A 26879-nucleotide genomic window follows, 5' to 3' on the forward strand; every position below is an offset into this window, starting at 1 on the left:
TGGAAGCCAGGTTGCATTTCTGAATAAAGCTGGGAGCTCAGCCCGGAGAGAAGGTGTGTGGAGTCATGTGTATGCGTGGGGAGACATGGCCTGGTTGCTGGGAGCAAATATCTGCAGGACTGTTGTGTGGGAAATAGATTAGACTCGCACTATATTAATCCTGAGGGCAGGTCTTATATCTGTAGGTAGAAGTTAGATGAAAGCAGTTTTCAACTCAATATAAAGAATTGTCCAACACACCTGCTTTGACAGGCAATAAGTTCCCAGACACTGGAAATATGTGAGCATAGATCAAATGACCATCTGTTGAGAATCTGTAAGGGGTCCCAATCAAGAGTCCCCCATCCCACTCCGAGAAGATGATACCGACAATGAGGACACTGGAGGTGGGTGACCCTGATCTTTTCATTGAAGTGCACCTCCCTTTTAATTTTTTAACTTCATTAGTATGTCTCTGCTTTGCTGAGCCCATTAACCCTTCTGTGGTTCATTGTGTCTCCAAATAAATGTCACCTCCCCAGCAGATCTACAGGCATCCTGTTAAGAGAGATACAGCCTCCTCTGTTCCCTCGGCCCCACAGAGCCTGGCACGAGGTGGCTGCAAAAGGAATGCTCTGTAAACATGTGAAGCCTGGTGAATAATGGCTGTGGCATGCCCAAGGCAAGAAGCCAGCCCGGGTGCCTGCTTGAAGTCCTCTCACACTGAGAGTCCATATATTTTATGACCTCAGAGTGCTTCCTGGCACAGACTCCCCCCAGTGGGGATCCATTTCTCCTTTGCAGCTTTGTCAGTGTTTGGGTTTTCTACTTAGTTCTCAATGAACTAGCTATCATAGTTATAGCTCCCTAGGAAATGCCATCCAGTAACTCTGTCAGAGTTTTTATTTGCTTGGACAGATCATTTTATTTCAGCAAGGTGTTTTATTAGCTTAGAGAGTCATGAATCACTTCAAAGGTAGATGAAAGATGGCCCAAAACACACAATTTTGTATGAGATGTTGTTCTTTCTACGGAAGATCATGTCTCCTTGATTAGGGATTGAGACCACTTCAATTCCACGCAAAGGATGAAAACTGAATCTCATCAGCATATCCATGCACCCACCTGGCCAGAGCGAAGAGGCTGACTCTAACACCCATCTGGTAACTACCACTCAGGAAATCTTGCCATCAACAGTGTTGCGATGGCCCAAACGGAGTCATAGGAGGCCCCTCTCTAAAGCATGTGCTCTCTTGGAACCAGACCACACCACTGCCTAAGACTCCACAAAGTGTGAGAATAGCTTTGAGAAAAGAATTGTATTAGTTAGGATAGGCTCTGCTATGCTGCAGTAATACCTAAACCCTTAAATCTCAGTGGCTGAACCCAACAAAATTTATTTCTCATTCACATCAGGGTTCCAATGAGGTGGGTCAGGCCACATTTCATGGTGACTCAGAAATCAACCCTATCCCCTTTTATCTTGTCATAGCAGGAAGAGGAGAAGGAATAAACAATTCCTCCTTCCTTCTCTTCTTCTCTTCACTCCTTCCTTTCTTCTCCCTTCCGTCCTTTTTTTTTTTTAAGACTTTATTTTTTCATGATAGTTTTAGGTTCAGAGTTTTAGGTTCAGAGCCAAAGTGAAGGGAAGATAGAGATTTCCCATATACCCCCTGCCCCCGCACATGCATCATCTCCCCCATTATCAACACCCCCCATCAAAGAAGTACCTTTGTTACAATTGATGAACCCACATTGATACATCATGATCACCCCAAGTGCAAAGCTCACATTAGGGCTCACTCTTGATGTTGTACATCCTATGGGTTTGGACAAATGTATCGTGACTATATCCATCATTATGGTATCACACAAAGTATTCTCATTGCCCTTAAAAATCCTCTGTGTTCCACTTACTGGTTTCCCCCCTGCTCCTGGCAGCCAATGATCTATAGTTTTGCCTTTTTTAGAATGTCATGTAGTTGGGATCATGCAGGTGTAATCTTTTCATATTTCAGTAATATGTATTTCAGATTCCTCCGTGTCTTTTTATGGCCTGATAGTTCATTTCTTTTTAGTGCTGAGTAATCTTCTGTTGCCTGGACGTACCATGGTTAATATATTCATTCACCTGCTGAAGGACATCTTGGTTTCTTTCATTCACATTTTACTAATTCTGGATAAAGCTTCTGCAAACATTTGTGTGCAGATTTTTGTGTGGACATAAGTTTTCAACTCCTTTGGGCAACTACTAAGGAGTGTGGTTGCTGGATTATATGGCAAGACTATGTTTGGTTTTATAAGAAACCATTCTACATGTTGTATTTCTCACCAATTAAAAAAAAGATAAATCACTAAAGGAATAGCTTGTAAGATGCAGCAGAATCTTATCTGCAAGCGAACCAGTCAAGCTGCTCAGATATTATATTACACTATTATAAAACTCACGTTATAGTATCTTCAATGTAAAGAATCCTATCAGCGAGCAAAACACTTTTCTTTCCAAATCCTGTTTAATTAGGAAATTGATGGAAAATATAGACTTGTGTCCCCATAACTACTTTTAAAAAATGTATTTTGGAGCCTTCAAAATAATGAATTATAAAAGAAAGTGAACTCTGACATTTTCCCTTCTATTTTATTGTTCTCTATTCCCTGAAAAGCCTCCAACACTCTATTTCTATAGCTCAGAATAAGATGTATTTTCCCCTTAAAACCTGTAGGTATTATAATTATATGTAAATCACTTCACAGAAATAAATATCCATGGTTAAGGGATATTTAAAATGTTAAAAGCTTCTTCTCAACTGTTCAGTTTGAGAAAAAAAAAGTTATTTCCAGAACCCTGGTAGCTCTAAGCACCATTTCCCCCTTTCGTACCTGCACAGAAGAGCCTTCTCCTGCAATGCCCTGTTTTCCTGGGCTGTTCTCCTCTCTGAAACACCTCAGGTGGGGATCACAGTTTGAATTGGATTTTGAAGCAATTCCATGCTAATCTCCCTTCCCTAACAGTGAAAACTTTTTTCCCTTGTATTCAGAATAAAAACACACAGCTGAACAAAGAAACAGAACACAATTTAAGAGAGTTGTTCCCATCCTGAAAACCATTTCTTTTTTTTTTTTTTTAAGTTTTACTTATTTATTTTGAGAGCGACAGCACGAGTTGGGGAGGGGCAGGGAGAGAGGGAGAGAGAGAATCCCAAGCAGGCTTAGTGCTGTCAGCACAGAGCCTAACTCAAGGCTGGATCCCACATACCATGACATCATGACCTGAGCCAAAACCACAAGTCAGACGCTTAACTGACCGAGCCACCCAGGCACTCCTGAAAAGCATTTCTTTAGTGCTTCCCTTTCCTTGCTGAAAACATGGGTAGAATTGTATTTTTAAAAAATCATTATTTCCCTGGGATCTGAATTCTAATCTATTGTGGTCCCTGGCCATGAAGACCATCAAAGTGCTAAAGACTCCCAAATGCCCATCTCCACCCCTGAGTTCTCCACTGACATAGCCAATTGCCTATTTAGTATCTGTGCTAGGTTATCTCCTAGGCGTTGCAAACTGAGCATGTCCAAAACCTAGTTCCTGAGGGGCTGCAACCCTGCTCCTACCCCCACTCCTCCATCTCAGTGAAGGGCAGCACTGTGATTCTGGTTTCTCAGGGCAAAAGCCTTGCAGTCACTCTTGATTCTGCTCTTACTCTCACATTCCACTTTCAACCCATCAGGTAAGCTCTGTGGGCCCTACCTTCAAAAATATGTCCAGAATGTAACCTTTTGTTACCACTTCCATCATTATTACCCTAGTCCAAGCCACCATCATCACCTGCCTAAATTTTTGCGATGGACTTCTTTCTCCCTGAGTCTGACCTTGTCCTCCTACAGTCTCGTTTTAACACCACAGCCAGAATGGTCCTATTAAAACATAGAGAGGATCATGTCTCCTCAGTGCTCTAAAGCTCCTATGGCTTCTGACGTCACCCAGCATCAAAGCAAAGTCCTTAAAATGGCCCATAAAATTCTCTACAACCTCATCCCCTATAGGTCTCCTCAACTCAGCTCAGATGAGCAAGTTTTCTCCTCCAGCTCACCAGGCCTATTTCTACCTCAGGACGTTTGCACTGGCTGTTCCTCTCCTTGGAGTGCTCTTGCCCAGGTATCTTCAAGGTTCTCTTTCCTCACAACGTTTCTGTTCCAATGTCATCCTGACTACTTCTAGGTCCAACATCCTCGTTCCCAGCCCTCCTCCCTTCCCTGCTGCATCTTTCTTCATATTACTCATCATCATCTGACATGCTTTATATTGCACATGTTTCTTATTTTTCCTTCTAGAATATAACCTCCCCACACACAGGGGAGGGCAGAGATTTTTATCTTTTTTGCTCACTTCTATGTGCACTCACTTAGAAGAGTGCCTGTAACACAGTAGATACTTAATAAATATTTGTTGAATGAATGAACAAAATTCTATTCAGTTGTGAATCAATATGTCCGGATTAATCAGGGCCTCATTTCACCTTTCATGCCTGACAGCTCATCTCACTTTCATATTTGTGTTGAGTGAACCAGTGAGTGGCCAAGAGACTCCGTGTGTCAGCACTAGGCAAAGCTGTCCTAACTTGATCTAACTTTAAGGAATATTTTCAACATGTGAATGTATTTATGGGCTGTATGCTACATTGTGGAATTTGCTCCTGAGCCGGGCTCACTGCACAGGGTCAGTCACTGCAGGCACCTTCATTCACTGGGGGAGGGATCAGCACAAGCCTGTCACATCAGGGACTGAGGGACTCCCTGCAAGACCACTTATCCTGTGGGAACAAAGAGCTGCAAATGTCAGAGGGTAGGAGTGATTCTGTATAGAGACGTGTGGATACCATGGAAATCAGACCCTTTTCCAACTCCTTTGTCTGACCAGGAGAGGGCTGTAACTAAAGATGTAGATTTGTTTCACTAAGTGCTGGCACACCTGTTCCTGCAGACGGGTGCATGAAGAAGACAGAAGCAGCTTCTCTCCTCTGCTGTAAATGCCACGCAACTCCGTCTCCTTCAGGCTCAGCAAGCTGCAGGCGTGAACCGGTCTGGAAGTCCATGAGGTACGCCCAGGAACCTGCCGAAACATGCAGGAAAGGCCTGAGTGGCTAGGGCTGTGCAAGCCCTTCTAACATACAGGTCTGGCTAACATGGCCTCATGAGCAACTGAAGACCGGATGGGCCTGGGGACGCTTGGGTCCCCTCTTGGCTGACATCCAGCTCTGCCTATGGCATCATCACGCTGGAGATGAGGCTGTGACTGTTGGGGGTGGCGTCAGCTGACGCCAAAACAAATGACCACGAGCCCATCAGGCAGGCTGCCCTCAGACAAGACCCCTAAATTCCAAGATGGAATGAAGTCTTACTAAATATGTTTCCAACAGAAAGGGCAAGAAATATTTCCAAGTTTCATTCGCTCTTAGGAAATGACATCTAGAAAGAAAATGAATCAGATGAAAAGCAAAAGACAAATTATGACATTAAGAATTCATTTCCATTTAACAAATTTGCTATTAGCATCACAATTCAGGATATTTTAATAATTAGAGAGTCATATAGGTGGCATAACTGGATGCTTTCCTGATAGGATTTAAAGAGCACCAAAAAATATCTCTTTTCTAAAAGGGCTTCTTCAATAGCCTAAGGTCACCCACTAGGGCTAGACACTGCTGACCCTTCTCTGGCTCCTCTTCTAAATACCCATTCCTGGGGAGGAGTGTTGGCCACTTGGTTCTTTCTGGCAAGTGTTGGGGGAGACAAGAGGGGGCCCCAAATCAGAGGCTGAGTATGGGAAGTGAGGCTCCAGGCAGCCAACCTGCACCCAAGATTCTCATCCTCTCTGAGGTCTTCTTCACAGCCCTGGCCTGTTTCTACTGAAAACCAAAGTACTCAGGAGGACTGTGCTTTTGTGATTTCACAGGAGGGATGTGACAGTCTGCAGTGGTATGGCATCAGGAAGGGCTGCAGCATGTCTTGCCCTCTGAGCAGCTCCAGCCTGGGGCACAGAGGAGGACCCACTTGGTCCCCCTGCCTCTCTTCAGCTGGGTTCCTACAGGGCCTCGGGAAGATGTAAAGGTTCCTGTTATTGTGTTATCTCAAGTACCCACCCTCACACTTTGACAATACCAAGACAAGTCTGAAAGAGATCATCTCCAGATCAAGCAATAATTCTGAGGATCTGATTTCACCAGCCTGTGTCAGAGAAAGCCTAGGTATTCCTGGGACTAGAACCCCATCCACTCCATGCCCCAGGCTGATCTCCCCATTACACACAGAGGGACTCTGAAGTACTGGGCTGAGCTTCTCTGCTCTCAGTTAACAGTCAAAAAAAGCTTCCCATTCACCTCCCTGATAAAGGCTCACTTGCGGGCCTGATATATCTAGTTGCACAAGACCTAAGTCCAGCCCACTTTCAGGCCCCCTCCCTGCCGCAGTCCACAAGGTCCCTGTGTTCCAGCTAAACATACAGCCCCAAGGTGCCCAAGTATGGAGAAAGGACCTGGGTGTTCTCTTCGGCCAGGCACCCAGTCTCCATCTAAGGTCCCTAGTAACTGAAGCTAGGGCTTCAGTCCTGCTTCTGAGGGTTGGGATGGAAACAGAAGAAGAAGGAGATGGGGATAGAGTAAGTTAAAATGCAGCAAAGGCTATTATTTACTGAGATTTGGCTGTTCTTCTTTAATAAATACGCCTCATATCGCTCCAAGCCTTTGGCTGCTTTTCAGAGTTCAGAAAGAGTTAATTTTGACAATTTTTACCAGCATTCTCATGGCTTTTGTGGAGGAGTAGATCTCCAGAAGTCCTTGTCAAGAAGTGCTCTTGCCAGTGAATTGATTTTTGACAATAGTGCAAAAGCAATTCATCGGGGGAGGGGTAGTCTGTGTGCAAATGAAATCGAGCAATTGGATATCACGTGACATTATTCAACCAATAAAAATAAAAAGAACTTTGGTCCATACCTTGCACCGTACAGAAAAATTTAAGCCAGGTGCATAGCAGACCTATAAATATAAAACCTAAAGCTACAAAATTTCTAGTAGAAATCACAGCACAAAATCTCCATGACCTTGGGTAAAGATCATAGATACAATGGTAAACATATGACTCTTAAAAGAACAAATTGACAAAAATTGGATTCCTTCAAAATTAAGAGTTTCTGTTCTTCTAAAACACTATTAAAAGACAAGTCACAGACTGGGAGGGAACATGGAAATCATGTATCTTATAAAGAACTTGTATCCACAATATATAAAGAATGCTCAGTACAAACTCTCAAACAATTTAACTTTAAAATGGGCACAAATCTGACCCGACATCATCTGGAAGATGATACAGGCATGGCAATTAAGCATTTGAAAAAAATATTCAACATCTTTAGCCATTAGGGAAATGCAAATGAAAACCACAGTGAGATACATTACATACGTGTACCATGACTATAATTTACAAGACTGCCATACTGAGGGCCAGGGAGGATGGAGAGCCACTGGAACTCTTAGCTACAGTGAAAAATGTTAACTTATACAGCTCTTTTGGAAAAAGAGCTGGAAGTTTGGAAGTTTTTTAAAAATTCAGGGGTGTCTGAGTGGCTCAGTCAGTTAAACATCTGACTCTTGATTTCAGCTCAGGTCATGACTCCAGGGTCATGGAATCAATCCCTGCATCAGGCTCCACATTGACAACATGGAGCCTGCTTAAGATTCTCTTTCTCCCTCCCTCTGTCCCTCCTCCACTTGTACATATGCTGGTGCACTATCTCTCTAAAAATCAAAAACAAAGAAATTAAAAAATATACCTATCACGTGTCCCAGCCACACCACTCCTAGGCATTTAGCCAGGAGAAATAAAAGACTTGTACTTCAATATTCACTGCAGCTCTATAGGTAATGGTCCCAACCTGGACCCAACCAAAATATTTGTCAATAGTTAATCGAATGAACAAATTTTGCTATATCCATGCAATGGAATACCATTCAGCAATAAAAAGGAATAAAGAATTGATAAATGCAGCAATATGGATGATCCCAAAATAAATATGCTAAAGCAAAAGAATCTAAACAAAACAAAAAGTTCTATGAACTATATGATTCTGTTTGAAATGGAAAGCCTAGGAAATGCAACTGTATGCTATTTGCTCAACACAAACCTCAGGGGCAGAGAGCAGAAAGTATTTGCGTAGGATGGGGCAGGGGGTTGACAGGAAGGTAATACAAATGGTCCCCAAAAAAGTTTTTGGGTCATGCATACATTCATTATCATCATTGGTGTAATGATGTCACAGGCATACACATATGTCAAAACTTACGTTTTTAAATACGTGCACTTTACTGTATGTCAAGTGTTCCTCAATAAAGCCGTTAAAAATAATGATGCTTGGGGCCATAGGTCAAATCAGTGTGCGGCTATAAGATCTTTTGTTACAACATGTGAAAGAATAAGCACACATCCCAGTAGAGTTTTCCAGATGAACAAACGGGCTCTAGGAAGCTTAACGGCAAGATCCTACAGAAGCCTAATCTCAACACAGCAGTAACTCTAGAAAGAGAGGTATACACTGAGATAATTATGAGTGTGGCTCTTCAGTGTGAAGATTGCTATCATAAAATATATAGATACTCCATAATGTTGTTAACATGAGCTGTACCACTAAAGTGCTGTGAGCCTGGGCCAATAGGAAGTAAGGCTATTCCAAATGCAAAAAGTCTTCTGTATCCCTGACCTTCACTGCCCAGGACACAGGCTAAGGAAACTTCTGAGCTACCAACACAGACCTTTTTGGAGTGTGACAGAAAAGAAAGCATGCCTCAGAGAGCATAGCCATGGGTCCAAATGCTAAAGCCAAGAGCTATGGAAAACAATGAACTGGGGCAACATTTTCACAGAGCAAAGAATCATGGTCAAATCAAGGAACACTCCCTGCCCCAGATTGGAGAACCCAGGCAACTTTACTGCCCAACTTTACTTTCAGAATTATTGTGGATTAGTAGCTACTCTGTTTTGAATGGGAACATTAGTGGCCATTATGCCATCCTGTTATACTGTCCCTGCTCTATCACTGTACGTTGGGGGTGTGAGAGAAAGATCACTTGTCTTTTTTGTTCATTAGGTCTCCATATTTAAAGTGTAATATCTGGGGTTTATGTAGATTATAAGATCCTGGATTTTGAGCATTATGACCTAACTAGATAACAAAGGGAATGAGTCTATTTTGCATGTAAAAAGGATGTGAGTAATTTTGACCAGAGGGCAGACTTTGGTAGACTGATTGCAGGAATGGCCCCAACTCTGTCTCCACAAGCTTTTTAGTGTGGGTTTACAGCTCTGTCCAAGATGTGTCACCCATATTCACACCCTTTCATTCTGGGTCAATTTTGTGAACGTGCATTGCTGGCTGATAAGATGTAGAAGACATGATTGGTGTGCTAGTTCCAAGCCTTGGCTTCAAGACTCCTTCTTTTCTTTTGCTCTCTTTCTTGGTTGCCTGAATGCACCAGGAAAATAAACCTGGGCTAGCCTGCTGAAGAATGAAATACCTCATGAAAGATGGCTGGGGACCCCCAGCTGACAGTCAGACAACCTCCAGAAACAGTCACCAGGATGACCTACAGTTAATCACACAAACTGGAGACAGTCAAACTAAGACCTGAAAAACTGTCTAGATGAACCCTGTCTGGACTGTTAAACTGTGAGCTAAATAAGTGCTTGTTTAAGCCACCACTGTTTGTTACACAGCACTAGGTAACATATACACATGCATCATCTTTTGAAGTCCTCACAACAACCTAGGAGATGGGTGCTGTTATTATCCCTATTTTAGGGAAGACTAAAATACCAACACAGATAAAACTAAGTTTTAGAGCAAGTTTCATAGCTATCTAAGCTCATACAGGTATTGCAAATGGCTTTTTAGCCATCTGTTTTCCTGTTCCCATCCTCTTTCTAAGCACTTCGTGGGACTGAAATCTTGGGACCTGATTTGGACAACAAAACTCAGGTGGAGGGGTGCCTGGGTGGCTCAGTCAAGCATCTGACCTTGGCTCAGGTCATGATCTCATGGTTTGTGAGTTCGAGCTTGACATCGGTCTCTGGGCTGACAGCTCAGAACTTGGAGCTGGCTTCAGATTCTGTCTCCCTCTCTCTCTGCCCCTCCCCTGCTCATGCTCTCTCTCCTTCAAAAATAAATAAATAAAAATAATAATACATAAATAAATGCTCAGGTGGAAGCAATGTGTGTCAGTTCCAGGAGAGAGAACATAAGAGAAAGGTACGATGTGCCACATTCCCTCCCTCTTGCCACAGAACTCAGCTATGCACCCAGCAGAGAATGCTGCTAGGCAAAGCATCTAGGCAGAGTGGAGGAGAGCCGGGCTTCTGCCTCCCGTCTGAAGGTGTCTGGCAGAACGGGCTCAGAGCAGACCCTACCAGCCTGGCCATAAGCGTGGGGCAGTGGGCGGGGGGGGGGGGGGGTAGGGGAGAGGCAGTGGAGGGGTCCCTCCAGCATCTTCTGTCTGTGCTTCAGGAGGCTCAACAAGGCACTGGGCAGCTAAGCAGTCCTGGACTGTTCGTGCAACCGGCCGTCCCTCCCATGGTTGGGGTGTCTCCTCCCACCTCAGCCACCCTAGTGTCTGCACACAGCTGGGTCTTCCTCCTCTAAAATTAGCACAGCTTCTCAGCATTCCTGCCACTTGAGCCTCTTCAACTCAAGTCACCAAGATCACCTGATCAACCAACGGAGGCCCTTAATTTGACATCTCAAGAGGTCCATCAGCCACTGGGAATTCAAATTCAACTCATCAACCTCCACGCTGAATTCTCCAATTTAAGTGAATTTCCAGATACCAAACTTTAATTCCATGCAAATCAACAAATGCTTATCTAAGGCCTATTATGTGCACAGAGCTATGGCCAGGAAATAAATAAAACATCCTCTCTGCCTCCAGGACTTGCAATCTAGTAAGAGAGGAAGATATAAGTAAAAGGGGCCGTAATTCAAGGCCAAGTTTGATAAGGGCTGGAAGAGAGGGACAAAGGCAGTAACAAAACAGGGTGGGTGAGATTCAAACTCCCAAGTTCCTCTCCGTGCCAGAACTTTCTGGTCTATTTGTGCTTTCACTATAATTTTTCTACCATGCAGTTCTTGCTTTTGTCTCAATAACAGCGTTAGGAACCTAATAAAACTTTTATAATCACTATAGCAGTAATAACAGTGCAAGACAGTGATACAGCAACAACAGATGGGTGTTGTTGGGGGATGGGTGGTGATGGCCCCAGAGCTCCCGGTGGCTCTACCGTGAGGGCCTTCCAGCTGTCTCTGTGAGTGAAAGGCTTGCACATTGATGTCCATGGACTCCTGCTTCTATCCTACTACCTTCCAGCACACACACTGTCCTGATACTCAGGAATGTTCTGCCTTGCCACTAAGTAAATGCATCAGCTGCATAACGATAATTTGTCCTCCATGAGATATTTTCCCTCGCGCACTTCAAAGCTTTCAGCTATCTTTTTAACGGTGGAGGTCACTGTAGTTCTGGCCTTCAGATAAAAGGGCGCCATAGTGTTATCATTTCTACTACCACTGGCAACCGTAAGGACCCACCTCACACATAAAGTAAGGAAAAAGTCCTGCATATACTGTAATAAATAAGGAGAGCAAACCTCTATTAATACAGATCCCATTAAGACAAGAGAAATCTTGACAAAACACATGGAGAAGGAAGCAGTAAAGACCAAGGAGCTTCGTGGGTGTGAAATAGCAGAGACCTTTCTCCTTCAGCTGCCTGGAGGTCACAGATGGTATACACCAGAGTGCCAAGTCTGGCACACGGTGCTCAACAAGTGCAAACTGAACACACTTAGAGCAATTACATGAGTCGTGTGGGTAAAGAACAGGGAACGTGCTCATAGGCATCAGGGGAGAAAAGGGAATATTCTTCTGGACATGAGCTGGTGGATTTCTCATTAGAATCACATATTCATTAATTTAGCCAAGAAATCTAGTCAATACACATTTATTGAGCCCGTGGCATGTTTCAGGCACTAGTCTAGGTAGCTGGCTTACTGCAGTGAGCAAGCCCTTCTGGAGGCTGCGTTCTGGTCTGACACAGACAATGAGGCCGCAAACCTAAAACTCAGGCTGCGAGGGGCGCCTGGGTGGCTTGGTCGGTTAAGTGTCCAACTTCAGCTCAGGTCACGGTTTCATGGTTTGGGAGTTTGAGCCCCGCATCAGGCTCTGTGTTGACAGCTGGGAGCCTGGAACCTGCTTCAGATTCTGTGTCTCCCTCTTTCTCTGCCCATCTCCCACTCATGCGCTCACTCTCTCTCTCTCAAAAATAAATACACATTAAAACATGTTTTTTAAAAAATCAGGCTGTGAGTCCTATGAAAAAAATCAAACAGGGATGTGACGGTACCTGGGGGAGTAGGTCCGACTAGGGGGTCCAGGAAAGCCTCTCCAAGCAATGACACTGAAGTAGAGACCTGAATGATTAGCAGGTTCTTTCCATGAGTTCTAAAGGAAAAGCATTAGGGCAGAAGGAACCGCTTGCACAAAAGCTCTAATGTGACAAAGGGCTTAGAATGAAAAGAGCAACATGGAATAATTTAAAATGGAAAAAGGATGATTTTAAATTGACACACACTCAAAGGTGTTATTTGTGTCAGCGTCTCCCAATCACTACGTGAAGGAGTGAACAGAAGTCACCATTCTAAAGCCTCTCATTCCCTGAAACCCAGATGGCGGTGACAGCATGTGGGTCAGAAAAGACTGGGCCTCCTGCTCATGCTGGACCTCAGGCAAGTTGCTCACCTCTCCATCCCATGTTTCCATCTGAAGAAGGCTAATGCCATTGCCCCACAGGGGTGTTGCTAAAGATCACATGAGATGATTTGTTGTGTCAACATTAGAGCTGTTTGCTGTCAGTGTCCAGCCCTGTGCAGAGCCTGGTGACAGGAAGAAGAGGGTCTCAGCTACCTCCTTTGCTGGGCCAATAGAGAGCCCTTTGTCACGTTCATCCCCAGGACCTGAGACGTGACCCTTAGAGGCTGGTTTGCAAAAGAAGCCCATCACCCTCACCCTAAATTGGCCGGGACTGGGAATGCATAAAAACAAGAAATACACAAAAATTGAGTGGGGGTGTCAGTGAAAAGACACTCCTGATCTAAGTGAATCTCAGTGAGCATCTCAACTGGCAGCAGAGGGGCGGAAGGAGCCACCCACATTTGCCAACAGCCTCCACAGTGGGGAGCCCTGCTGTCTGGCCTCAAGGCCTGGCAAAACCCCAGAGTAAGCCCCAGGAAGTCTGACAGGCTCTGGGACCAGCTGGGATGGCTGAAGCCCCAGCCACCCGTGGTGACTTCCCCATCCAGACACAGCCCCTTCCAGGCCCAGATTCCATGACCGGGCCCCAGGGGAATGGGGGGGCCCCTCAAATGTATGAATGGATTAATCATCATGTTTAATGTCTACTTGTCCACAGTATATGAGGCAGGTGGAGACCACAGCAAAATACAATAATAGGGGAGGGCATCAATATCCTTTCATCTTCTTTGTTTTCCAAGAAGTATCTTCTCCTAAGGATGTCTGAAAGATATTCTAACACTGAAAGTCGTATGAATAAAACGAGGTTTACATTTTTTTTTTGCTATCTTATAACCCCATGGACTAACACCGCCTTTGGGATTTTTCTGGATACTCTTCAATCACTTTCAGACAGATAGAGAAACCTTATAACAATGCCTTTTGTTAAAAACACTTTAAACTGCATGTATTCTTAGCTCTCCAAAAGTAATCCCGCTTTTAACAGGACTTTTTTATTAATTAGTTTCTCCTTTCAAGATTCCAGCTCTTCAAAAATGCTTTGAAATGTAACTGTTCTCCCCACATTTTTCTTTTTTTCTTAGGAAAGCCTTCTCCTCAGCCTTAGAAAGAGTTGGATAATAAGCAATTTGGAGCCTAACAGCAAAAAACATTAGTATTAATATTGCCAATTTTCTATTACATGAAGATTCAAGAACACCATGAGGTTTGGATTTTGACTCAATCTACAGGCTCAGATGTTTAAAAGACAGATTGTTCTTTTGGGCTGCTTCCGATAAAACTGAGTCAAGTTTGTGTCAACCTGAAAATTAAATTGTGATTATTGCCATAATGGGAATTTCTTATACTCGCAAGCCAGTCCATTATCAGAATCTGGAAAGGGGGTTGGGAGTTTGTATCCCTTTCCTTCTCCTGTCTAATTCTGTATTCTGTTTAGACTTCTGATGTTAATAGTTTAAATTACTCAGAGTACTTTTCCACCACGAGGGCTTCAGTCCTGCCTCCAAACATCTACAGACATAATGATGTGCTTTCCCAAATGCCATGAGAAGTTTTATGAACTCTTTTAAAACCCTTCCCCGGAGAAGGTGCATTTCATAGAGGAAAATGTCATGTTTCATTAGTACATTCGTGCTCACACAAATTTAGACTTCGGAAAAGATAGTGCTTGTAAAAGTAAAACCAAAATTGACAAATTGTGCCTCTGTTGAAAAGCTGAAACCCTCCAATGGAGAATCATTCTCACACACGTCAGCCTGAATTTATAAAACATTTACTTTGCCCTCAAATAAAAATTCTTCTGCTGAGATTCTTTTCCAGGGAGGCAATCTAGACACCCACGACCTGAGGCCTGGAGGTCATTGAGCTGAATTCCTTAGGACCTGAGCAGCTTTATCTACAACTTGAGCTGTGCACCAGGGACATGGATATGGAATCAGGAATGCCCTCTGCCCTGGCAGCCCACAGGACTGCATACTCATAACATCCAAGGTCTCTGCCACACAGGGCCCTCAGAGGGAACGGCCCATTTAGAAACCAGAGGAGTCTACTGTGGAAATGCCAGTAGCTAAAGAGCGAGGTGGATCCCACCCAGTGGAGACACCAACCACAGGCTTGTGAAATGTATCCTGCCAGTAAACAAAATAAAGCTTCATAAATAGAGATTCACATCCTTCATTTCTGATCCTAGGGAAGTATCCTCTTTGGGCCCAAGCAGGCTGGGAATAAACACAGATGAGGAATGGTCTACCAGAGCATTAAGACCTATAACTTTGGACTCCAAAGACAATTTGAATCCTGAATCTGCTACTTAATAGTTCAGTGAATTTGGTCAAGTTACTTAATCACTCAGAGGGTCATTGTGAGGACTGAAGAAGATGTTGAGTTTATTCACTTATTTCTTAGACAAATAACTACTGAAAACCTACAACAGGGCAGGGAGTATTCTAGATGCTGCCAAGACAACAGTGAACAGAGCAATACTCTCCTGGAGCTTACGTTCTAATGCAAGGAGGCAATTTAATGTGACAAACAAATGAACGTAGATTATGTTGGGTGGGGACAAGTACAAGGAAGAAGCATTTTTAAAGGATCACTCTGGCTGTTGTGTCGAGAACAAACGCTTGACAGGCAGGGGTGGGAGACCAGTTCAGGGGCTGTTGTAATAAATGATTCAAACAAAAGAAATGATGCCTTGCAGGGGTGGAGGGTAACAGCAGAGGACTAAGAGCTAGTCAGACTCTGGATTTATTTTGAAGATGATGATGATAGCACTTGCTGAGGGCTTGGAGGTGGAGTATAAGAAAAGCAAGGATAATCCCAAGATTATAGATCTGAGCACAAGCGCATATGACCATCTATACCAGTAACTCACATGGAAAAGCCCGGGGGAGGGGCAGAGCTGTGCATCAGCACATGGAGGGGGAGGGGGAGGGGAGATCCAGAGCTCAGTTTTGGACGTGTTCATTTTGAGAAGCCTATCTGAAATCCAAGTGGAGCTCTTGAGTAGAGGGTTGGTTATGTCTATCAGTGTGGATTTCAGGGTGAGAAGGCAGGGATGGAGATAAAAATTTGGGAATCCTCCCTGTGTATAAGGTATTTAAAGCCCTGAGACTAAGGAGATCACCTGGAGATAGAGCGAAGCTATGGAAGAAAAGGGAACCAGGGAATAAGGCCTACATGAGTCAACATTCAGAGGCTGTTGAGAAGAGAAGGAGCCAGCAAAAGAGGCCGTGAAGAAATAGCAGGGTAGGATCAGGGTAGGGGGAGCGAGTGGAAAACTAAGAGTTAGGGCATTTGTTAAGACAATGCCCAGAAAGGCTGGGATTCTGACTTACAGGGAGCGGTATGTAGTGTGGATCAGTAACCAATACCAATACATGATATTATTTCCCCCACAGCCAGACTATATGGGTCTGGAATCAAAGGGTAGAAATGAAGTGGCTCTTCTCATTACACTGAATAATTCATTCACAAAATTTCTCTTTCTACCCTTGTGGATTTGATCTCTGCTGTTCAGAAGTCATAGAACTCAAGGGAAGAATGTCCACCACAGTCGCAACGATGATGCCGCTGAACCGGAAGGTGAGGCAGCTCCTTGGCCAACGAGGCTCTCCTAGAACTAATAGAACACTGGTGGGCTGGGATTATCGATCCTGTTGGCTGAGGGGAAAGTGTGTCCTAACTCCACAGAAGGGTAGGAAATTCTATCTGGAATCAGGGGATTCTCTGCAGCACTTCTTGGTACTTCCACGTCTGCCCCAAGGTAATGGAAAACTACTATAACCGAAAAAGACAGGACCCTTGCGGATTAACACCTTCAGGAATTAGGATTTGGAACACCCATCCGTAAAAAAGCCCAACTAGTTGAAGGCAAGGGAATATGGGAAAGACAGCAAAAGAAAAGCACTGCATTTATCGGGTGGCTGGGTGGCTCCATTGTTAAGCATCTGACTTTGGCTCAGGTCATGATCTTACAGTTTGTGAGTTTGAGTCCCATGTAGGGTAAGCTTGAGCCCTGCTTCAAGTGAGCCCTGCTTCTCTCTCTGCCCCTCCTGGGATTCTTTCTCTCTCTCTCTCTGCCTCTCACTCATTTATGTTTGCTCTCTCTGCCTCTTGCTCACTTATGCTCTCAAAAAAAAAAAAAAAAAAAAAGGAAGAATTGTATTTATCAATTGTGGAGTTGTGACCAGTTACTGAAACACAAACTAGAGCAGCTGTGCTTATTTTCCTTCCTGCCTCTTTATATGTATACATAATAACTACTTTCATCTTTCTTTGCTCTTCCTTCCCATATTTTAAAAGCAGAATTACTAGTGGTCATTAACTTCAAAATTTAGCCTTTACAGCATGGATAGGTGAAATCATAACCGAATTAAAAGACTAATCAGTTTTGCCAGGTATGGATACAGCAACTGTTAAGCTTCTGAGTCTCCCCCTTCTGGGGAGAGAGCACAGTCATTTGTACCGAGGACAATTGCAACTTGTTAGGGGAGCACACAAGTCATGCAGAAGTTCACAAATGTGTACGTGAATTTGTGTGTGTGTGTGCGCGTGCATGCGTAAGTGTGTGTGTATGCTGCATTACCAAAGGGGTGGACTGCACCAAAGGGGTGCCAGCGCTTGGATGGGAGACTACAGTGCCCCTGTGCCTCATGGATTCCTGCTAGGTTTTACCAGGGGAGGCGCTAAGGAGAAATGAGAAGGCTGGAGGAGGAAATTTCTTGTTCAGGGCAGCCTGACCCGGTAATAGCCTTCACCTTGGCAGTGGCCATTGATTCCAATACCATTTGAGCAGTGTCCCTCCTCAGATACCTGAGCCCCAGCCCCACAAAGCCTACTCCAAGCCACCAGGTTCTCACAGCCTCATTTTGTCTCCTATGGTCCCCAGCCATGGGGATCCCAGTGCCTTCTGCCATTACAATCAGTAGAAACACAGCAAGCACAACACCCTACTATGGTCTCAGTCTCCTTGACGGGATCCTAACTGGACTCTGATGAGAGGAAGCCACGGTCAAGTTTATCAAATGTTGCTAGAGGGCAGAGCCTCCACTACTGGATCTGGAATTCTGGGGCCAAAAAGCCTTTCCCTAGAAAAGTGCCAATAAATGGTAGCTGCCACTAGTGCTATTATCATTGTTGTTATTATTACTTTCATCCTTGAGATAAGCTTTGCCTGGTCTCACCTCACAGTGCCATCAGGCTGGCCTTTAGTGATCAGCCCCCATCAAACAGGATGGGCCGTCATGGCATGTGTGGCCCAGGTGAAGAGAAGAGGGTACAGACAGGACTGCAGGCAGGCCTCTTATCCTCAGACACACGTAGCCCAGCAGAAGGAGAAGCTGGTGGTGGCAGGGCCACAGGACCCTGTTCAGAGATTCACTAGAATACTCAGCGCAGAGCTGTGCTCAGAGCTAAGATTCATGACGACGGTATGGTAACGATATACTGCTGGATCCCACGGGGAAAAGACACAGGCAGAGTCTGGAGGAATCCTTGGGCAGACTTTCTATGAGTTCTCCCTCCCACCAGGCTCACCAAGAGCTTAATCGTTCCCCACTGAGGAAGATGAGTATCCTGTGTGATGTCTCTGCCCTAGGAATCTTATTGAGAGCAAGGTTTTTAGCGGGGACTGGTCACACAGACTCCTTCTGTCTAGCCTGTACCAAAATTCCACATTCCTGGGAGGAACCCAAGTGTTCATCACAAACCACACTGGCACAAACACCCCAGGCACAGTAAGCCTCCTTCATCATTTAAGGAAAGTTCCAGATCAGTGTAAGGAAGTGCTGACCAGCCAAGTTCCCAGGTACCACCCAAGTACAAAAATACAAGCTGGGCTTTCTAAGGATAGCAGGGTTGGGCCTGCCGTGTTAACTCCTTTCTGCAGTGGGAAGTGTGATGCCTTGAACATGAGGACTAGACCATGTTCTTGAAGTGGTTCTCAGCAACCTGGGCACCCAAGTTCTTGAAAAGCCCTGAAAGAAAGGCTTGTCCCTTGTGCAGCTGGGAGGGGTCTCCAGGGCACAGGCCCAGAGATATAAAAGGGACTCGATTAACTCCAGGCCTCACATGAGAATCCCTGGAAGTCAACTCTGAGAGTGCCTGTAGGAGGATCCCAGTCAGTCACCTATTTGCAGAACAGGTATCCACTCAGGTCCTCAGTGGGTGGGAGCTGCCCTTCCCCACAGGAGCTCTCTGCATGTAGGCCCCTGCCTGCCTCTTAGCCCCAGTGACCCCCTCAAGCCCCAGGCCCATCCAGATTCTAGGCCCCACTTTCCTGGACAACGGTGATAGCCCTTCATCTGTACCCTGGGTACCCTGTCTCCCTCACCCTCAAACCACATAGTTTCCTGCCTCTACCTTCCCAAGGGTCTGCCGTGTGGGGCAGGGGAGGAATCCTTGTGCAGGAGAATCCTTGAGCTCTCCCTCCCAACCAGGTAAGATACATGCATGGTCATGGATAAGACTCAAGAGAGCTCAGAAAAAAAGTCATGATGGTGACCTGAGCTGGAATGTCAGGGTAACAGGTAGGAGTCCCGTTTTATTTTGATTCCATTAATCGTAAGTCTGATCACTTTGAAAAACTTTTCTTTGCTGGCTCACCACAATCAACATAAAGAATCCCAGAATGCATTCCACAAAAATGGCACAGATTTTCAGGCCTTCTCGCCCATCCACCCATCCATCCATCCATCCATCCGTCCATTCACATTTTCATTCATTTATTCAACACCTCTCCCCACCCCCACCTGGGAAACAAGGATATCTAGCAGGTACGTAACACCTGAGCATAAGGGCAGTAAGTACAGCTCCAAACACAGGATCCTCTCCAAGGATGTGGCCCTCATCCTTCCAGCCCCACTTCCTCCAGGCAGACTTCTGTGGATGTCTCTCAACGTAAGGGAGCACATCCTACCCAGAGTTCCCCTGACACATGGTCCCACTTCTTAGAGGATTACCGGATCTCATTCTCGGATCTTTTTTCATCCAAGGTCTCACTAAGGACAAGAAACAACTGATGATTATAGGCAAGCTTGATTCCCAGTGAGTCCTCAATTCACAACAAAGGAAATCCTCTTACCAGCCCCACAGGAGAAATCCCCACCTTACAGGCCCCTTGTCCCACATTCTGAGAGGAACGGTGGACACCAAGTGACGCCATGATCTGCTTACAGCAGAATAAATACTGCCATCACAACGCCCACCTTTGCAAGGACTCACAGAGTTCTAGTCCCTCTGCTGATAATGGCATGTGCATTAGTTCCCGTTAGCCTCATAAAAGATACCGTTTGTCACCCCTATTTTAAGCCGAGGAAACTGAAGCTCAGTGAAGGCAGTGATTTGCTCAAGGTGACACAGCTGGTCGTGGGCAGAGTCAGAAGTGAACCCGAGCTAGAAGAAGTGAAGTGAACCCGAGCTGTGGGACTCGAGCTAGAGTCCTTCCTTTTGGGTTGTGGCCTCTCTAGAGAGGCCCAGATGTCTGGAGGAGGCAGGGGCAGCCAGGGCAGCTGAGGTGAGCTCAGCACAGGCATACCCCAAGTGAGTGTGAGTCTAAGGTAATTTTCCTATGCCTCTGGGGTACAGCACCAGTCATCCGGAGCAGGGCAAACGCGGGATGGCCAGGCAGCAGGCGTGTGCACCAGCCGCAACCTCAGCCTCCTTCTAGCTTTGGCTCCAGCTGTCAATCTGTCCACGGACGGCAGACCCCAACCAGGCCGTGACAAGTGGTCGCCTATCCCCTGCTTTTCGGAGTAGCCCCTGAATGACGTGACGCTTGGGCCAGGAGGGGTAACAAAAGCAGAGCCAGGCTCCGGCCACAGAGACAAATGTTGGCCAACCTCAGTGGAATAAAAGGTGACTATTGCACCCCTTCCTGACTCCAACAGCCCCGAGTCAGATGTTTCCCATATGGAGCCAAGGGGGAGGATTCGGCTACGGCCCCACCTGGAGTCTGTGATGGTTCCCGGACACGTTAATGTGTACTAAAGCCAAATGTAAGAGTGATCTACTCTTTGAAAATCATAGGGGAAGCTGTCTGATCATCCTGTTACTGAGGGAAATGAAGAAAAGTCTTGACATGACAATTGTCATTGATAACATGTGGTACTTGACTCAGTGTCCCTGGGGTTGATTATTACAAAGTGTGATTTTGGAAATGCTACTAATCAGAAGGAGGAAGTGGCCTCCCTGAGAGAGGAGCAAGGCGGGGTAAAGTTCCCGGAGCCGGTAGCTACTGTGTTAGAAAATGATCAGTTTCACCAATGACCCGTGACCTGCCGCAGGGTGGCCTGAGTCTCTGAAGAATCCAGCATTCTAAACTCAGACTTGGGTCCCTCTCATGTAAGAGAGACTACAGGGAGCTGCTCCTTGGCCCCGGTGGAGGCCAAGGCCAGGACTACCTCTAGAGCTGCCCCTGAATCAGACTCAGGGGGTGAGATTAGCATACCATGCACAGGAAATCAATTCTCAGCATGGAAAAGGAGCCTTTTGCTAATGGGTCCATGGAAGAGAGGGCTTAGCCCTGCTTGCAGAGGAGACAGTGGGCATGTGAGACTGTATTTTATGGTATAATGAAAGGACCCCCACCCCTGACACACACACACACACACACACACACACACACACACACACTGCTCCTACCCTAACTACCATACTCTGCACAAAGAAGGCCCACCCATAGTTTTCTGTCTGGGAATGAAGGGATATGGCAATTCAGCCCTTATACCAACATGACAATCATCATAATGGCTCTAAGAAACTCTCAATGCAGTGAAAACCCTTCAGGGGAAGAAGTGTGAGTTCAGCTACCCAATCAGTGGTCAGCCTCCCAAGTACGAACAAGTGTGCCCCCCCTCTAGCTCCCAACTCCCCTAGTCTGGCCCTAATCACAGCACCCGACACACTGCATTTGTCATGGACTATTTTGCTTTTTGGGGGCAGGGACTGCCTCAAATTAACGGCTAAATATAGCATAAGCCCACGAAGAACCTAAGTCCTTACAGCCAGACACCAGTGCTGGCAACGTGTGCAACCGTCCACCTAAAGAAAGCCTTTCGAGTAACTACGCTGTCCCGTTCTACATGTCTGGGTGATGACAAACAGTGGCTGGCTGTCCCATGGACAGAACTTCTGAGAACAACACAACTGGAGCACCACTGGTCACTGCAGCCATGTGACTGGAGCCCTGAGTTTCATGTGCCTCAAGAAGCACCGCGTCCTGACTGCCCATGACTGCCCTATCGCCTGCAAAACCTGCGCCCAGCCCAGGAAAAGTAGGCTGGTGGGGTGGCCTCCTGCAGAAAGAATGGGGAAATGCAAAGTCTTAGGTTTAACCAGAAATGCTGGTGCCCTGGTAGAGAGGTCGGGAGACAGCCTCCCTTCCCTACCATCCATGTACTGATGTTGAAGCCACCAACCCTTCCACCTGAGTAGCCAGTATCAAGATAACCTTTGACGAAAGGTTTATTTAGCCTTTGGAATCTGATTGAAGTCTTTGCACATCACAGAGAAGTAGAAAAACGAGATTTGACAGGGTCCATATTTCCCAAGTATTTTCTAGGCGTGTCTGCTGAGGTTGGTTAGAAGCACCAGGTACAGAAACATGGCCAAGGTTTGCAGATCTTGGGACCAGGCACGGGAGGACCCTAATGAGAAAAGATGAATGTTATATTTGCTATGCAGGGAGGGCACCGGTGGACAGTTACATCTGCCATCCCCTAAATTAGAGCTATTTGTTCTCATAGAATTAATTGCAGAGATAAATAAAATTTATCTTCAATATTTGGCATGTGATCTCAAAAATTAGAATTCACGAGCTCACATTTTCGATAACTCACATATAAATATAGACAAACGGATGTTTTAATGCAAATTTAATATACAGTAGTTAAATTAATGATTTTTCTCGGTTCATTTTTAATTGGGAACAAAACCTCACAGCCACACCATATAAATCAAACTCGCCCAGCGCGTTTGCATGACAGAGAAGTCCGCACGTTCACGGGCCATGCATCAAGATCCGATCTGCTTAAAATAAATGGCTCCCGCCTCCAGCGCCAAATGCAGCATCATGTTAATGCATATTCATAACTGGGCATTTCTCTCCTTTTTTTTTTTCTCGATTGTGTTTTACATTTTCTGGAGTGAAAACATAACCGAGGATGTGCGTTCCCAGGGCCCCCCACCCCCCCCCCCACCCCGGGTCAGGAATGCTGTGTTTGATCGGATTAAAGACGTGAGGAAGCATCTTCCACTGCCCCAAACGCAGACAGGAACGGAGAAGTGCTCACCTGAGGACCTAACTCGGGCTGCCGGATTCCAGGGTGGGAGTCCTCCCCGTCGGGCAGGGCAGTGGGTACATGCAAGGAGACCTTGAAGGACAGCACCCAGGACGTGGGCTCCCCTAATTGCTCCTGCGCATAGCTCATCTCGCATCGTCTGCGGTGATTGCCTCTTGATTTCATGCTAGATGGCTATACTGCTACCAGGAGCCTCTTGGTGAGTTTGTGGACCATGCCAAAAAGGCATTTTTATCACCGGTTTAATGCCCCATGGCTGACAGGGAACAGGCGCGAGTGAGAAGTGATGCTACAGCTCCGGCATTAAAGGGATCATTAAGCTGCGCATTAGGGAAAGGTCTTGTTTTCAGTTACATGCCAAACGTGGGGCTGAAAGTGACGGGTAAGCAAAAGACAGCGGGGTGGGGGGGTGCTCACCTTGCCTGGCTAGCTGCTGCCCGGCACCCCTACCTCCAGTCCTCCCCGACACTCCCCATCCACCCAGAGTGTTGCAGAGAGGGGAGCATCAGCGGGGAGCCAGGGCTTGCACCCCAATGCCACTTACTGGTGGCATGCCTCTGGGAAGTGATTCAACCCCACACCCTTTCCTGGCTTGTTGCTTCTCAGCCACCCTGAGCTCCCCAAGCTCAGAGAGACAACTGGCACTGACCTTCTCCTTCACCCAGGTGGCTGCTCCAACAGAGCCTTTAAAATTCTCTCCCCCATGTACCCAGTGAAGACTTTCATCGATGCCTGGCAGAGAGAGGCATGTACTCTCTCTGTCAAGACTAATCTCTGGTCTTTCTTTCTGCCTCTCAGCATCCAGGGACTCATCATTGAGATGTAGAGTTTGTGGAACATAAGCATTCAGCCAAGGGACTTGAAGCATTTAAGAAATGGGAAACTGCCCTCATGGAACAATTAGCTGGTGTGTGGATGTCACCCACAGTGATGGCAGTCTGGAGAGATGACTCCATGGAAGGAAGAAATCAAGCCTAATTGAGGGCTGCATAATTCACGAATGACCTGGGGCAGCTGTAAATAATGAACATCCCCGAATTATTATTCATTGTTTTATTAGGCATCCTGTTTCTTCCCAAAGAGAAGCTCCAGGGACTGAGATGTATTTGTGACAAGATTTAAATGGCAGCCACGTCACGTTACTCTACACCCGGAGGACTTGTTTGAAGAGCCTATAAATTGTTCTCTAACAGACAGTGGGCAGCAGTGAACCCCTGACCAAGCGTGCAGTGCCAGTCCAGCCCTGGGAAGGTCAGTCAACCAGCGCCCACAGAAAAACACGGGTCTGATTGCCAAAGGACAACAACCTGCCCCAGGGACTCGGCACCTCGCCACCAGGCTTCTGGATGGCAGTACGGTTTCTTCTGCTAGAAAAATGGGATGGTGATGATAAACCCTAACCCTTCCCCACTCAGTTAGAAGTTCATGGGCTTTCAATATGGTACCTCAAAAGGAACACGGCACCTTACCCTGGGGCAAAGTACTTGGCTGGCTGAGTTTGGAAGCCAACTTTTAGCGGAAGCTAAAATGGCCCAAAGAATAAAACTTCTGACCAACAGCATTGGCCATCAAGGGCCCAGCACAGGCTGTGTCCACACAAAGCAAACAAATCCAAGGTGTTCAGTGTGGGAGAGGACACCAGGGACGTGCGCGTACTTGGAAACCATGAAACGCTGTGCACTCGGAAGAGGCACCAGTACGCTTTGCTGTTGCCACGACATGGCAAAGCCAGGACATTCGTGCTGTTTGCTGGTGCTTTCTCTCATGCACAGACCACTCAGTGGGATCACCCAAGCCCTATGGGGCATTCAAGGCACTCATAACAGTAATGGAAGTTTGGACCAACCAGCCAGGTATGAGACAGAGGAGGTAGGCTCACGACCAGTGCTGCAAGAGGCAGCCGGCTGCAATTCCCTGGTGATGGATGCGTGTGAAACCAGTTCCCATGGCTGTGCCAAGCAACTGCTTTTAAAAAGCCCGTCCTCACTGTGTTCCAGCCAGGCCCCTGAGGCTTATCAGCTCTGACATACTCCCAACTCATTTATTTTTCTTATTCTCCCCGCAACCACTTCTAGAGGGGCATAATTTCCCTGGCAAATGGCATAGTTGTCAGACCACCTGATTAAGAGGTCTGCATTTATTACCGTGAAATCACCCGGAGCCACATCTGTAGGGAGCCCCCTGGACAGCATGTGGGACTCGGTCTAGGAGTTTCCGTTCTCTCCTGTGATGTCACAATTGTGACCATCCTTCACATGTGCCATGACACCGCTGCCAGCCCCGTGGCCCTTGCGAGCTGTGGAAAGGTAGTTGGTAAAACGGTTAACAGCCTGGACTGCACAGCATGACTGACTGCCTGTATTTAGACTCAGTTCCTTTCCTCACTACCTCTGCCCCAAGCAATGGGTGCAACCTGCCCTCAGTTTCCCCCATCTGTAAAATGGGGATAAGAGAAGATCCCACCTCAGAGAGTGGCAGATAGGATCACATGAGATAATAGTGTAAAATGTTTCAGCTGTGTGTGACACACAGTAAGTGCTTCTAAGTGTTTCTACAAATAAATGCAGCCCACCCTCTGGGTGATTCAGTGTCAGAGCTGATGTTGGATGTGGCTCAGAAGCCATCACAGCTTGGAGAACTGTGTATGTCCACACAGAAGAGGACACTTAGCCACGCATGTTCCTCACTACTTACACAGGCCACATGAGATGGTCAAAAGGACTATTAGTAACCCCATTTCACACACAAAGAAACTGAAGCCAGGAGGATAAGGGAGGTGATTTAGTCGAGATTACAAGAAGAGAATAAAACCAGAGTCCCTTTACTCATCGATTATGTTCACTGATGTTTACTGTGATTCAGGGGCCAGGAACTGAGGATAAGGTAACCTGGGTCTGGCTCTCAGGCAGCCATGGTGACAGATGGGCAGAGTCCAGAGAAATGACTTCAAAGGAAGACAGTTTTCTGATGGAAATACACCTGTGTTATGGGCAGCAAGGGAGAGGGAAGGCCAGCTCTCAGGATAGTGGTGGGTGATGAAAAGCCACCAAGGGCCCAGCAGTGGAGGATGAGAAGTTGCCTGGAGGAAAAGAGCTGGCACTGCAAGAACAGGGGGCACCCACACAGGTAGGGGTGCAAGAAAGGGCACCCCACCCTGTGAGCTGCAATTCTTACCAGCGACCAAGCCAGTAGCCCCAGGGCACACACAGCAGGAACTGGGATCCATGAGTCAAAACTCAAGGAGTGTAGAATCTACCAGAGAAACCAGGCAAAAACGTCTTTGACATCGGCTACAACTTCTTACTCAACACGTCTCCAGAGGCAAGGGAAACCAAAGCAAAAATGAACTATTGGGACCTCATCAAGATAAAAAGCTTCTGCACAGCAAAGGAAACAATCAGCAAAACTAGAAGGCAACAGACAGAATGGGAGAAGATATTTGCAAACGACATATCAGACAAAGGGTTAGTATCCAAAATCTATAAAGAACTTATCAAACTCAACACCCCAAAAAAACAAATAATCCAGTGAAGAAATGTGCAAAAGACATGAATAGACACTTCTCCAAAGACATCCAGAAGGCCTACCGACACATGAAAAAATGCTCTACATCACGCATCATCAGGGAAATAACAAGTCAAAACCACAATGAGATACCACCTCACACCTGTCAGAATGGCTAACATTAACAACTCAGGCAACAACAGATGTTGGCAAGGATGCAGACAAAGATCTCTTTTGCATTGTTGGTGGGAATG

At 46.1% G+C, this 26879-nt stretch overlaps 1 protein-coding gene across 2 annotated transcripts in view; it reads right to left on the reverse strand.

Moving 5' to 3' along the window:
- Window positions 1–26879, reverse strand: part of FSTL4 (follistatin like 4) — a 725054-nt gene that overhangs the window by 457867 nt on the left and 240308 nt on the right. Inside the window, exon 3 of one of the 2 annotated variants that reach the window (XM_019831942.3) lies at window positions 4946–5086. The exons of the other annotated variant lie outside the window; for it this stretch is intronic. The gene's annotated coding sequence lies outside the window, so the exon portion shown is untranslated. The remainder of the gene's footprint in view (window positions 1–4945; window positions 5087–26879) is intronic. 2 annotated transcript variants of the gene reach the window in all.

This window comes from Felis catus, chromosome A1, assembly GCF_018350175.1.
Source record: "Felis catus isolate Fca126 chromosome A1, F.catus_Fca126_mat1.0, whole genome shotgun sequence".
In the NCBI taxonomy this organism is placed as follows: Eukaryota; Metazoa; Chordata; class Mammalia; order Carnivora; family Felidae; genus Felis; species Felis catus.